We start from the raw sequence: 14,177 nt of genomic DNA on the forward strand, positions 1-14,177 counted from the left end.
ATGCATATAATTATTGGCTTTGGATAGAAAACACCCTAAAGTTTCTAAAACTGTTTGAATGGTGTCTGTGAGTATAACAGAACTCATATGGCAGGCAAAAACCTGAGAAGATTCCTTACAGGAAGTGCCCTCTCTGACAAGATCTTGTTCTTCTAGACTCTGTTTATTGAAGACTGAGGATCTTTGCTGTAATGTGACACTTCCTACGGCTCCCATAGGCTCTCAGAACCCGGGAAAAAGCTGAATGATATCGAGGCAGCCCCAGGCTGAAACACATTATCGCGTTTGGATAGTGGCCGGTCAGAGTACTCTGAGACACAGGCTCGTGCACAAGGGCACGAGATGTTTTTATTTTCTCTCTCTTTGTACGTATACACGCTTTCCCGGTCGGAATATTATCGCTTTTTTACGAGAAAAATGGCATAAAAATTGATTTTAAACAGCGGTTGACATGCTTCGAAGTACGGTAATGGAATATTTTGACATTTTTTGTCACGAAATGCGCCATGCTCGTCACCCTTATTTACCCTTTCGGATAGTGTCTTGAACGCACGAACAAAACGCCGCTATTTGGATACAACAATGGATTATTTGGGACCAAACCAACATTTGTTATTGAAGTAGAAGTCCTGGGAGTGCATTCTGACGAAGAACACCAAAGGTAATCAAACTGAAGGCTAAACTTACTGGGTGTCTAAATAGCTAGCCCTGTGATGCCGGGCTATCTACTTAGAATATTGCAAAATGTGCTTTCACCGAAAAGCTATTTTAAAATCGGACATATCGAGTGCATAGAGGAGTTCTGTATCTATAATTCTTAAAATAATTGTTATGCTTTTTGTGAACGTTTATCGTGAGTAATTTAGTACATTTTTAGTAAATTCACCGGAAGTTTGCTAGTTCTGAACGTCACATGCTAATGTAAAAAGCTGGTTTTTGATATAAATATGAACTTGATTGAACAAAACACGCATGTATTGTATAACATAATGTCCTAGGGTTGTCATCTGATGAAGATCATCAAAGGTTAGTGCTGCATTTAGCTGTGGTTTGGGTTTATGTGACATTATATGCTAGCTTGAAAAATGGGTGTCTGATTATTTCTGGCTGGGTACTCTGCTGACATAATCTAATGTTTTGCTTTCGTTGTAAAGCCTTTTTGAAATCGGACAGTGTGGTTAGATTAACGAGAGTCTTGTCTTTAAAATGGTGTTAAATAGTCATATGTTTGGGAAATTGAAGTAATAGCATTTCTAAGGTATTTGAATAACGCGCCACGGGATTTCACTGGCTGTTACGTAGGTGGGACGAAATCGTCCCACTGGCCCTAGAGAAGTTAACTTCTTTGGGATAGGGAGCAGTATTTTCACGGCCGGATAAAAAATGTACCCGGTTTAATCTGGTTACTACTCCTGCCCAGAAACTAGAATATGCATATAATTAGTAGATTTGGATAGAAAACACTCTAAAGTTTATAAAACTGTTTGAATGGTGTCTGTGAGTATAACAGAACTCATATGGCAGGCAAAAACCTGAGAAGATTCCATACAGGAAGTGCCCTGTCTGACAATTTGTTGTCCTTCTGTTGCATCTCTATCGAAAATACAGCATCTGTGCTGTAACGTGACACTTTCTAAGGCTCCCATTGGCTCTCTAAAGCCGCCAGAAAGTGGAATGGGGTGTCTGCTGTCTCTGGGCGAAGAATAGCAGCAGAATTTGTAAGTGGTCAGCCTGGGGACAGTGACACTGGAGATGCGTGGTCATGAGACTACTCCATCTTTTTCTTTCAGCCTTTGAATGAATACAATGTTGCCCGGTTGGAATATTATCGCTATTTTACGAGAAAAATAGCATAAAAAATGATTTTAAACAGCGTTTGACATGCTTCTAAGTACGGTAATGGAATATTTTGAATTTTTTTGTCACGAAATGTGCTCGCGCGTCACCCTTCGGATAGTGACCTGAACGCACAAACAAAACGGAGCTATTTGAATATAACTATGGATTATTTGGAACCAAAACAACATTTGTTGTTGAAGTAGAAGTCCTGGGAGTGCATTCTGACGAAGAACAGCAAAGGTAATCCAATTTTTCTAATAGTAATTCTGAGTTTAGGTTGTCCCAAACTTGGTGGGTGTCAAAAAAGCTAGCCGTGATGGCCGAGCTTTGTACTCAGAATATTGCAAAATGTGCTTTCGCCAAAAAGCTATTTTAAAATCTGACACCGCGATTGCATAAAGGAGTTCTGTATCTATAATTCTTAAAATAATTGTTATGTATTTTGTGAACGTTTATCATGAGTAATTTAGTAAATTCACCGGACGTTTTCGGTGGGTATGCCAGTTCTGAACATCACATGCTAATGTAAAAAGCAGTTTTTTTATATAAATATGAACTTGATTGAACAAAACATGCATGTATTGTATAACATAATGTCCTAGGAGTGTCATCTGATGAAGATCATCAAAGGTTAGTGCTGCATTTAGCTGTGGTTTGGGTTTATGTGACATATATGCTTGCTTGGAAAATGGCTGTGTGATTATTTTTGGCAGGGTACTCTCCTAACATAATCTAATGTTTTGCTTTCGCTGTAAAGCCTTTTTGAAATCGGACAATGTGGTTGGATTAACGAGAGTCTTATCTTTAAAATGATTTAAAATAGTTGATTGTTTGAGAAAATTGAATTGTGGTATTTTAGTTGGTTTTGTATTTTGCGCCGTGCGATGCCATTGGCTGTTGGCTAGGGGTTCCGCAGGCGGAACGGGGTTCCGCTAGCGGAACGTCTGTCCTCAACAGATTAATCCCATAGATAATCTGTGGAGGGAGCTGAAGGTTCGAATTGCCAAACGTCAGCCTTGAAACCTAAATGACTTGGAGAAGATCTGCAAAGAGGAGTGGGACAAATCCCTCCTGAGATGTGTGCAAACCTGGTAGCCAACTACAAGAATAGTCTGACCTCTGACTGCCAACAAGGGTTTTGCCACCAAGTACTAAGTCATGTTTTGCAGAGGGAGTCAAATACTTATTTCCCTCATTAAAATGCAAATCATTTTATAACATTTTTGACATGTGTTTTTCTGGATTTTTTTGTTGTTATTCTGTCTCTCACTGTTCAAATAAACCTACCATTAAAATTATAGACTGATCATTTCTTTGTCAGTGGGCAAACGTACAAAATCAGCAGGGGATCAAATACTTTTTTCCCTCACTGTATGCATGTGCCTGCATGTGTGCATGCATCTGTGTGTGTACACACATGACTTTACTCTTTGCAAACACTAATTCTTCACTGAAATTATTGCTCTAATTGTAACTTGTCACACAACGAAGCATCAAAGCAAACACCCAGGAGGTCACTGTACTACAGCTGAGGTTGACCGACTGTACAACGGTTGTCCATGTAGGTTTGTAAATTTATTTTATTGTTATTTTTTATTTCACCTTTATTTAACCAGGTAAGCTAGTTGAGAACAAGTTCTCATTTACAACTGCGACCTGGCCAAGATAAAGCAAAGCAGTGCGACACAAACAACAACACAGAGTTAAACATGGAATAAACAAGCGTACAGTCAGTAACACAATAGAAAAAAAAGAAAGTCTCTATATACAGTGTTTGCAAATGGTGTGAGGAGGTAGGGCAATAAATAGGCCATAGTAGGGCAATAATTACAATTTAGCAGATTAACACTGGAGTGATAGATAAGCAGATGATGATGTGCAAAAGAGCAGATAAGTAAATAAAAATAATATTGGGATGAGGTAGGTAGATTGGGTGGGCTATTTACAGATGGACTATGTACAGCTGCAGCGATCGGTTAGCTGTTCAGATAGCTGATGTTTAAAGTTAGTGAGGGAAATGTAAGTCTCCAGCTTCAGCGATTTTTGCAATTCGTTCTGGTCACTGGCAGCAGAGAACTGAAAGGAAAGGCGGCCAAAGGGGGTGCTGGCTTTGGGGATGACCAGTGAGATATACCTCCTGGAGCGCGTGCTAAGGGTGGGTGTTGTTATCGTGACCAGTGAGTTTAGATAAGGCAGAGCTTTATCTAGCATAGAATTATAGATGACCTGGAGCCAGTGGGTCTGGCGACGAATATGTAGCGATGGCCAGCCGACTAGAGCATACAGGTCGCAGTGGTGGGTGGTATAAGGGGCTTTGGTAACAAAACGGATGGCACTGTGATAGACTGCATCCAGTTTGCTGAGCAGAGTATTGGAAGATATTTCGTAGTTGACATCGCCGAAGTCGAGGATAGGTAGGATAGTCAGTTTTACTCGGGTAAGTTTGGCGGCGTGAGTGAAGGATTGGAGATGTTTGATATGAGTCTGGAATCAGAGTTTACAGTCTAGCCAGACACCTAGGTACTTGTAGTTGTCCACATATTCTAGGTCAGAACCATCCAGGGTAGTGATGCTAGTCGGGCGGGTGCGGACAGCGAACGGTTGAAAAGCATGCATTTGGTTTTACTAGTGTTTAAGAGCAGTTGGAGGCCACGGAAGGAGTGTTGTATGGCATTGAAGCTTGTTTGGAGGTTAGTTAACACAGTGTCCAAAGAAGGGCTAGATGTATACAGAATGGTGTCGTCTGCGTAGAGGTGGATCAGGGAATCACCCGCAGCAAGAGCGACATCGTTGATATATATACAGAGAAAAGAGTCTGCCCGAGAATTTAACCCTGTGGTATCCCCATAGAGACTGCCAGAGGTCCGGACAACAGGCCCTCCGATTTGACACACTGAACTCTGTCTGCGAAGTAGTTGGTGAACCAGGCGAGGCAGTCATTTGAGAAACCAAGTCTGCCGATAAGAAAACGGTGGTTGACAGAGTAGAAAGCCTTGGCCAGGTCGATGAAGACGGCTGCACAGTACTGTCTTTTATCGATGGCGGTTACGATATCGTTTAGTACCTTGAGCGTGGCTGAGGTGCACCCATGACCAGCTCGGAAACCGGATTGCACAGCGGAGAAGGTACGGTGGGATTTGAAATTGTCAGTAATCTGTTTATTAACTTGGCTTTTGAAGACTTTAGAAAGGCAGGACAGGATGGATATAGGTCTATAACAGTTTGGGTCTAGAGTGTCACCCCCAGCGGGGTGGTGGCACTGGAATCCTCATCTCTCCCAAGTGGACATTCTCTCTTTCTCCCCTGACCCATCTGTCTATCTCCTCCTTTGAATTCCATGCTGTCACAGTCACTAGCCCATTCAAGCTTAACATCCTTATCATTTATCGCCCTCCAGGTTCCCTTGGAGAGTTCATCAATGAGCTTGATGCCTCGATAAGTTCCTTTCCTTAGGATGGCTCACCCCTCACAGTTCTGGGTGACTTTAACCTCCCTACGTCTACCTTTGACTATTTCTCTCTGCCTCCTTCTTTCCACTCCTCTCCTCTTTTGACCTCACCCTCTCACCTTCCCCCCCTACTCACAAGGCAGGCAATACGCTTGACCTCATCTTTACTAGATGCTGTTCTTCTACTAATCTCACTGCAACTCCCCTCCAAGTCTCCGACCACTACCTTGTATCCTTTTCCCTCTCGTTCTCCTCCAACACTACTCACTCTGCCCCTACTCAGATGGTATTGCGCCGTCGCAACCTTCGCTCTCTCTCTCCTGCTACTCTCTCCTCTTCCATCCTATCATCTCTTCCCTCCGCTCAATCCTTCTCCAACCAATCTCCTGATTCTGCTTCCTCAACCCTCCTCTCCTCCCTTTCTGCATCCTTTGACTCTCTATGTCCCCTAACCTCCCGGCCGGCTCGGTCCTCCCCTCCTGCTCCGTGGCTTGACGACTCATTGCGAGCTCACAGAACAGGGCTCCGAGCAGCCGAGCGGAAATGGAGGAAAACTAGCCTCCCTGCGGACCTGGCATCTTTTCACTCCCTCCTCTCTACATTTTCTTCCTCTGTTTCTGCTGCTAAAGCCACTTTCTACCACTCTAAATTCCAAGCATCTGCCTCTAACCCTAGGAAGCTCTTTGCCACCTTCTCCTCCCTCCTGAATCCTCATCCCCTCTCCTCCCTCTCTGAGGATGACTTCGTCAACCATTTTGAAAAGAAGGTTGACGACATCCGATCCTCGTTTGTTAAGTCAAACGACACCGCTGGTCCTGCTCACATAGCCCTACCCTATGCTTTGACCTTTTTCTCCCCTCTCTCTCCAGATGAAATCTTGCGACTTCTGACGGCCGGCCGCCCAACAACCTGCCCGCTTGACCTTATCCCCTCCTCTCTTCTCCAGACCATTTCCGGAGACCTTCTCCCCTACCTCACCTCGCTCATCAACTCATCCTTGACCGCTGGCTACGTCCCTTCCGTCTTCAAGAGAGCGAAAGTTGCACCCCTTCTCAAAAACACACTCGATCCCTCCGATGTCAACAACTACAGACCAGTATCCCTTCTTTCTTTTCTCTCCAAAACTCTTGAACGTGCCGTCCTTCGCCAGCTCTCTTGTGATCTCTCTCAGAATGACCTTCTTGATCCAAATCAGTCAGGTTTCAAGACTGGTCATTCAACTGAGACTGCTCTTCTCTGTGTCACAGAGGCTCTCCGCTAAAGCTAACTCTCTCTCCTCTGCTCTCATCCTTCTAGACCTATCTGCTGCCTTTGATACTGTGAACCATCAGATCCTCCTCTCCACCCTCTCCGAGTTGGGCATCTCCGGCGCGGCTCACTCTTGGATTGCGTCCTACCTGACAGGTCGCTCCTACCAGGTGGCATGGCGAGAATCCATCTCCACACCACGTGCTCTCACCGCTGGTGTCCCCCAGGGCTCAGTTCTAGGCCTTCTCCTATTCTCTCTATACACCAAGTCACTTGGCTCTGTCATATCCTCACATGGTCTCTCCTATCATTGCTACGCAGACGACACACAATTAATCTTCTCCTTTCCCCCTTCTGATAACCAGGTGGCGAATCGCATCTCTGCATGTCTGGCAGACATATCAGTGTGGATGACTGATCACCCCCTCAAGCTGAACCTCTGCAAGACAGAGCTGCTCTTCCTCCCGGGGAAGGACTGCCCGTTCCATGATCTCGCCATCACGGTTGACAACTCCATTGTGTCCTCCTCCCAGAGTGGTAATAGCCTTGGCGTGACCCTGGACAACACCCTGTTGTTCTCCGCTAACATCAAGGCGGTGACCCGATCCTGTAGGTTCATGCTCTACAATATTCGCAGAGTACGACCCTGCCTTACACAGGAAGCGGCGCAGGTCCTAATCCAGGCACTTGTCATCTCCCGTCTGGATTACTGCAACTCGCTGCTGGCGGGCCTCCCTGCCTGTGCCATTAAACCCTTACATCTCATCCAGAACGCTGCAGCCCGTCTGGTGTTCAACCTTCCCAAGTTCTCTCACGTCACCCCTCTCCGCCGCACACTCCACTGGCTTCCAGTTGAAGCTCGCATCTGCTACAAGACCATGGCGCTTGCCTACGGAGCTGTGAGGGGAACGGCACCTCCGTATCTTCAGGCTCTGATCAGTCCCTACACCCAAAGAAGGGCACTGCATTCATCCACCTCTGGCCTGCTCGCCTCCCTACCTCTGCGGAAGAACAGTTCCCGCTCAGCCCAGTCAAAACTGTTTGCTGCTCTGGCACCCCAATGGTAGAACAAGCTCCCTCACGACGCCAGGACAGCGGAGTGAATCACCACCTTCCGGAGACACCTGAAACCGCACCTCTTTAAGGAATACCTGGGATAGGATAAAGTAATCCTTCTTACCCACCCCCCCTACCCCCCCCTCCTCACCCCCCCAAAAAAGATAGAAATGTACTATTGTAAAGTGGTTGTTCCACTGGATATCATAAGGTGAATGCACCAATTTGTAAGTCGCTCTGGATAAGAGTGTCTGCTAAATGACGTAAATGTAAAAATGTTGAAGAGGGGGATGACCGCGGCAGCTTTCCAATCTTTAGGGATCTCGGACAATACGAAAGAGAAGTTGAACAGACTAGTAATAGTGATTGCAACAGTGGCAGCTGATAATTTTAGAAAGAGAGGGTCCAGATTGTCTAGCCCAGCTGATTTATACGGGTCCAGGTTTTGCAGCTCTTTCAGAACAGTACATGATGACCCACATGGATGTATGATAAAACACTGTCCCATGATGACTTGTCCAGTAGAAGTAAAGGAGACCGGGATGAATCACAATGAAGCCACTGTGTGATCCATAAGTACGGTGTCCATATTAGGACAGCCTCAGTCTCAGCAGGAGTAGTACAAATAAAGCACAGCAGGTCTGCACTACATACTCCAAAAGTAGTTCAAAAGAGCCTCTTATCCAACAACAGTGTGCACTGCAGGGTCAAGACTGAGCAGCTCCTGTTAACCCAATCTGATCCAGGATTAACACTAATCAAGGCCTCTTTCAAAATGGCTCACCCAGAGGGTGTGTGTGTGTGTTTGTATGGGTGTGTGCAGGGGCATCATGCAATTTTGCATTTTTCAAACATCTGAAACAGCTTTTTTCCTGCAATCTATAATAATTATGCCCAATTCTGTGTAAAAAAAACCTGTACAAATAAAAATGTTTATTTTTGTGCATATCTAAGCATACCTCTTTACCTGTTCAATTTGCATTTTTATTAATGATGCACATTGATTTTTAATAACTATTATGCCTTGTGAATATAGTACAACTGCCACACTGGTATATAGTATCATAACCCAATAATTAAAGTCATTTTTGTCAATTGTGTATCTATTTATTGTCATTTCAGTTTTGAAAATAACAATCCAAATGTCTGTCAATCCCTAACACGGAACCCAAACCAGTTGCGCACGTGCACCATCGTGCGCTATTGTGCATACATTTATTTTGTCCTCCTACACCAAACGTGATCACGACACGCAGGTTAAAATATCAATTACATTAATTTGGGGACAGGTCGAAAAGCATTAAACATGTATGGCAATTTAGCTAGTTAGCTTGCACTTGCTAGCTAATTTGTCCTATTTAGCTAGCTTGCTGTTGCTAGCTAATTGGTCCTGGGATAGAAACATTGAGTTGTTGTTTTACCTGAAATGCACAAGGTCCTCTACTCCGACAATTAATCCACACATAAAACGGCCAACCGAATCGTTTCTAGTAATCTCTCCTCCTTCCAGGCTTTTGCATCTTTGAACTTATATGGTGATTGGCATCTACACTTTCATAGTTTTACCACGACAACCGGCTAAACAGTTCATCTTTCAATCACCCACGTGGGTATAACCAATGAGGAGATGGCACTTGGGTACCTGCTTCTATAAACCAATGAGGAGATGGGAGAGGCAGGACTTGCAGCGCGATCTGCCTCAGAAATAGGAATGACTTTTATTTTGGCCCTTGGCAACGCAGATGCTCATTGGTGCGCGCGAACAGTGTGGGTGCAATAATTGAATAACATAGATTCCTAAATGTATTTTGCAATGCTCGCGCACGCGACGCAAACTGTGTAGTCAGGGTATTACCCTAAAGTCTAGCAACATTGCCAGCAGGCATAGTTAGTTAGACAAGCTACGGTAACTTGATTGATTGCCTGAAATGGCTTGGTATGTAGTTATGAGATTGGGAAATTGGGAACCTATATCTAGCTGGCTAGCTAAAGCCAACTTCATAAAATTGCTAGGTGGATAGTATTACAGAGAAACAACAAAACATTTTAGTTTGATTAATTCATCAAGAAGGGATCAATAGGCTACATAGCTTGATTTTGTATTTTTAATTGTTTTAACATCCGGCTTCTTCATCTGCGGGATCATCTGAGACCGGCCACCCGGACAGCTGATAAAACTGTGGGTTTGCTCAACCGAAGAATTTCTGCACAAACTGTCAGAAACCGTCTCAGGGAATCTAATCTGCTTGCTCGTCGACCTCACCAGGGTTTTGCCCTGACTGCAGTTCGGCTTCGTAACCGACTTCAGTGGGAAAGTGCTCACCTTCGATGGCCACTGGCACACTGGAGAAGTGTGCTCTTCACGGATGAATCCCGGTTTCAACTGTACCGGGCAAATGGCAGAGAGTGTGTATGGTGTCGTATGGGCGTGCGGTTCGCTGATGTCATTGTTGTGAATGCTCAGATATACCGTGATAAAATCCTGAGGCCCATAGTCGTGCCATTCATCCGCCGCCATCACCTCATGTTTCAGTGACAGGAAAACAGAATATCTCCCAGGCGGTCAACGAGGAGGGATACCTTCTTCGTCAACACCACGACCAACTGGCACAACTGGGGACGGCTATGGAAGAGGTTCTTTGCAGTGTGCAATGTCTCGAACATATCCAGGAGGCGTTGTCGTCAACTAGCGGAGGATACTCTATGACCAGTCGACCCAGCGAGCCAGCACAACAGCCCATTCAGCAACCCACTCAGGTCACGGATGCCCGTTTGTCCCTCCCGGATAAAAATGACGGCACCCCATCTAAATGCCGTGGCCTCCTACTTCAGTGATCCCTCTTCTTTGTGCACCAGATGGGATCCCCCACCACCGAGAGGTCCAAGGTTTTGTTAGACTTCAGTGCGGCCTTTGACATTATCGATCATAGTCTGCTGCTGGCAAAACATATGTGTTATGGCTTTACACCCCCTGCTATATTGTGGATAAAGAGTTACCTGTCTAACAGAGCACAAAGGGTGTTATTTAATGGAAGCCTCTCCAACATAATCCTGGTAGAATCACTACTTTTTCAATCTTTACTAATGAATTGCCACTGGCTTTGGGGAAAGCCAGAGTGTCTATGTATGCGGATGACTCAACACTATACCTGTCATCTACTACAGCGACTGAAATGACTGCAACACTTAACAAAGAGTTGCAGTTAGTTTAAGAGTGGGTGGCAAGGAATAAGTTAGTCCTAAATATTTCTAAAACTAAAAGCATTGTATTTGGGACAAATCATTCACTACCTGAACCTCAACTAAATCTTGTAATAAATAATGTGGAAATTAAACAAGTTGAGGAGACTAAACTGTTTGGAGTAACCCTAGATTGTAAACTGTCATGGTCAAAACATATTGATACAACAGTAGCTAAGATGGGGAGAAGTATGTCCATGATAAGGCGCTACTCTGCCTTCTTAACAACACTATCAACAAGGCAGGTCCTACAGGCCCTAGTTTTGTCGCACCTGGACTACTGTTCAGTCGTGTGGTCAGGTGCCGCAAAAAAAGGTCTTAGGAAAATTGTAATTGGCTCAGAACAGGGCAGCACGGCTGGCCTCTGGATGTACAAAGAGAGCTAATATTAATAATATGCATGTCAATCTCTCCTGGCTCAAAGTGGAGGAGAGATTGACTTCATCACTGCTTGTATTTATGAGAGGTATTGACATGTTGAATGCACCGAGCTGTCTGTTTGAACTACTTGCGCACAGCTCGGACACCCATGCATACCCCTCAAGACATTCCACAAGAGGTCTCTTCACAGTCCCCAAGTCCAGAACAGACTATGGAATGCGCACAGTACTAAATAGAGCCATGACTACATGGAACTCTATTCCACATCAAGTAACTCATGCAAGCAGTAAAATTAGATTTAAAAAACTGATTAAAAAACACTTCATGGACCAGAGGGGACTGTGGAGCAACACAAACATAGGCACAGACACATGCATCCACACACACAAGATAGCATACGCACTATACAGACATGTACACATGGATTTTGTACTGTATAGATGTGGTAGTGCTGGAGTAGGGGCCTGAGGGCACACAGTCTGTGAATGTATTGTAATGTTTTTAAAATTGTATAAACTGCCTTAATTTTGCTGGACCCCAGGAAGTGTAGCTGCTGCCTTGGCCAATGGTCAACTGATGTGTCTTGCCCCACATTTGAAACCCTGATTATGCAATGGGGATCCATAATAAATACAAATACAAGGTTGCCATGGTTATTTCTCTGCTGAATGGGTTCATGGCTCTGTTCAAATGTATTTCCGATCATCCACCGGAAGGCAGAGAAGGGGGTGAGCGCCTACTCCAATTACGGCAGGGGGACCAGACGGCTGTCTAGTACGCAGTCACCTTCCAGACAGTAGCAGCATCCAGTGGATGGAATGAGCCGGCGCTACGTACTCTATTCAGAAGAGTTTTGCGAGAGGAGGTCTAGATGGAACTGGCCTGTCGAGACAACAACCTCTCCTTGGACACACTCATTGCGATGGCCATCTGCCTGGATGACCTACTTCGGGAGCGTCAGTACTCTCATCGCTTTTCTCCCTCCCTCAGTGAACACTCTGGATCAGAGCCTGAACCCCTGGAGGTAAGGGTCACACGCGTTCCCGCGGCAGAGCGACACAGATGGAGACAGCGGGGGCTTTGTCTTTATTGTGGTCAAGGAGTGCACCAGCTCCAGCGGTGTCCAGTACTTGCCAACTCGGAATCCACGAGAGCAGAGGGATGGTCACGTGATCTTCCACCTCCTGGGGCAGGAGTGAGTATTCCCTCTTCATCACTTTCTGCTAAAATCTTTTTAGTGTCCATCACACTAGTTCACTGTCCCTCATATACTGTGTCTACAGTGTTAGTGGTGCTGCAGGGAACTTTATTGAACAGACCCTTGCCTCTCTTAACATCATATCATACCATCTCACCTCTCCTTTCCCGATTCAAGCCCTCTATAATCAGCCACTAGGACCCAGGCCATGGAGGAGCATATTCAAGAGGCACTCCAACAAGGTTTCATCCGCACTTCTACTTCTCCTGCGTCAGCTGGTTTCTTCTTCATGGCCAAGAAGGATGGAGGGTTAAGTCCATGTCCATGTATTGATTACAGAGGACTCAATGAAATCACCACTAAGTACCGTTACCTTCTCCCGTTGGTGCCGGCAGCCATCGAGCAACTCCACGGGGCCCGGGTTCTTTGCCAAACTGGACCTGCGGAGTGCATTCAATGTCATCCGCGTCCAGGGAGGGGGATGAATGGACGACAGCTTTTAGCACGATGTCTGGTCACTACGAATACTTGGTGATGCCATTTGGCTTAGCCAATGCACTATCAGTTTTCCCGGAATTTGTTAACGAGGTGTTCAGAGACATGCTCAAACGCCAGGTGGTCGTGTATATCGATGACATCCTGGTCTTCTCGGCTACCCTGGAGGATCACATTGCTCACGTTTGAGCAGTCCTGGAACGCCTTGTGGTTAACCACCTGTTCGTCAAGGCCGAGAAGTTCCAGTTTCATCAGAAGGCTGTCTCCTTCCTAGGCCACCAAATCAGTGCGCAGGGAGTGAGGATGGACGTCAAGAAGGTGGATGTGGCAGGTCCCAACCACAATAAAGGGATTACAATGGGGTTTTTTTGGAGCCCGCACCCATTAACACCTGTTCCATATGTGCCCAAACCAAATCCCCCAGTAATGCTCCAGCAGGGAAACTCCTTCCCCTTCCTGTGCCTCCTCATCCCTGGTCTCATCTATCCACTGACTTTGTTACTGATCTCCCCACCTCTGACGGTTTCACCACCATTTTGGTGGTTGTGGATTGATTTTCCAAATTCTGTCATTTTATCCCTCTCTGGACTCACTCCTGCTCTCTAGGTTGCAGAGGCACTATTCCAGCAGGTCTTCTGGCATTATGGCCTTCCGGAGGACATCGTCTCTGACCGTGGCCCCCAATTCACATCATGAGTATGGAGAGCCTTTATGGAGAAGCTCGGGGTCACGGTCAGCCTCACTTCCGTGTATAGGCCTCAGTCCAACGGGCAGGTGGAGAGGATGAACCAAGAGCTGGGGAGGTTCATGAGGAGTCACTGTTAGGACCGGCTAGGGAGAATGGGCCCGATTTCTTCCATGGGCGGAGTACGCCCAGAATTTGCTATGTCACTCCTCCACTGGGCTGACCCCCTTCCAGTGTGTTCTGGGTTTTCAGCCGGCCCTGGCTCCGTGCAGTTGATGAGTGGTTCAGATGCGCAGAAGTGTGGAGCGACGCTCACATGAGACTCCAGCACACCATCCACCGTCAGAAGGAGCAGGCAGACCACCACTGCAGTGCGACCTCCGTGTTCCATCCGGAGGATCAATGAGATGACGTATAGGTTACAGCTTCCCAGTGACTATCGTATCTCTTTTCATGTCTTCCTTCTCAGGCCGGTGGTTCGTGGTCCCCTAGCTTGTGCTGTCCCCCACAACACCCCTCCACCCCCTGGACATTGAGGGGGACCGGCCTATGCCATCAGATCCCTACAGGACTGGGAGTGGTATAAC

The sequence above is a fragment of the Salmo salar genome, chromosome ssa20 (assembly GCF_905237065.1).
Source record: "Salmo salar chromosome ssa20, Ssal_v3.1, whole genome shotgun sequence".
NCBI lineage: Eukaryota > Metazoa > Chordata > Actinopteri > Salmoniformes > Salmonidae > Salmo > Salmo salar.